Source organism: Lipotes vexillifer, unplaced genomic scaffold (assembly GCF_000442215.2).
Source record: "Lipotes vexillifer unplaced genomic scaffold, Lipotes_vexillifer_v1.1 scaffold629, whole genome shotgun sequence".
In the NCBI taxonomy this organism is placed as follows: domain Eukaryota; kingdom Metazoa; phylum Chordata; class Mammalia; order Artiodactyla; family Lipotidae; genus Lipotes; species Lipotes vexillifer.
The window spans coordinates 2,209,619-2,210,546 of record NW_006774188.1 but is presented as its reverse complement, the minus strand read 5'-3'; the positions used below and the strand labels follow the sequence as shown (position 1 = coordinate 2,210,546).

The following is a 928-nucleotide window of genomic DNA, read 5'->3' as shown; positions in this document are numbered from 1 at the left end:
TTGGAATCAGACATTCTTGGGTTCTGTAAAAGCTCACTTCTTAAAGTTATCTGTTAACATGTGTCAGAGTTTTATCTAACTAATGAGGGAACAATCAGGAAGACCAAAGAACTGCTACTAAGAGTATTTGAGCATCAGGAGTTCATGTGTTCATTTAGGAAAGGGATGCCAATATAAAATTGCAAAGCTACACAGAAGTCTCATTAACTTTCTGAAGGAAAAGGAAGCCATATCATCTTGGAAACTTGGAATGTAAAACAGTGAGTTCAATTTATATATCATCATGGTCTTTATCATCATCTCCAGTGTCAGCAAACTGGATTGTATCATCATCTCCAGCACCAAATATATCTTTTTCATTGATTTTAGCATGTTTTGGAAGCTTGCCATATGCCTTCAGACTTATAGCTTTATCTGCATTGTATTTTGAAATTACATCAGCTTTGTTATCCTGATAGGCAGGCAGACCAACCAATAAGATATCTGAGGTATTTATTTAAACCATTTTCCTCATTTTTCCTTTGATATGGCATAGCCTCTTTACACATCAAAGCACATTGTTTCTACTCATTCATTTCCCAACATTCTGATTACCTGAGCATACTCTTATTCATACGCTTTACACACCAACCTTTTTTGGATTCATTTTCTTTCTTACCCTTGCACCTGTTTTTACCTTCTTTACCTTTATTCTTGGGCATGGCAATGCTTCCCAGCATCTCAAATTCCTTTCCTGTGGTGGCAGTGGCGGCTGCTCCTTTGAGTGGCACACAGGACAAAGTAGCACGTGGTAATATGGAACCATGTGTGTGAGAGTTTTGAGACTGAGCTTTTCTAAGACATACTTAGCAGCATCAAAAATTTTTTCTTGCCTCTTCCCTTTCTGTGTATGTTAATATTCTTAAGGTTTTCTGGGGACAGGTATAGA

General features: G+C 37.3%; 1 pseudogene; it reads right to left on the bottom strand.

Moving 5' to 3' along the window:
* Positions 1-271: 271 nt before the first annotated feature.
* On the bottom strand, positions 272-701 carry LOC103073081 (eukaryotic translation initiation factor 1A, X-chromosomal-like; annotated as a pseudogene).
* Positions 702-928: the final 227 nt, after the last annotated feature.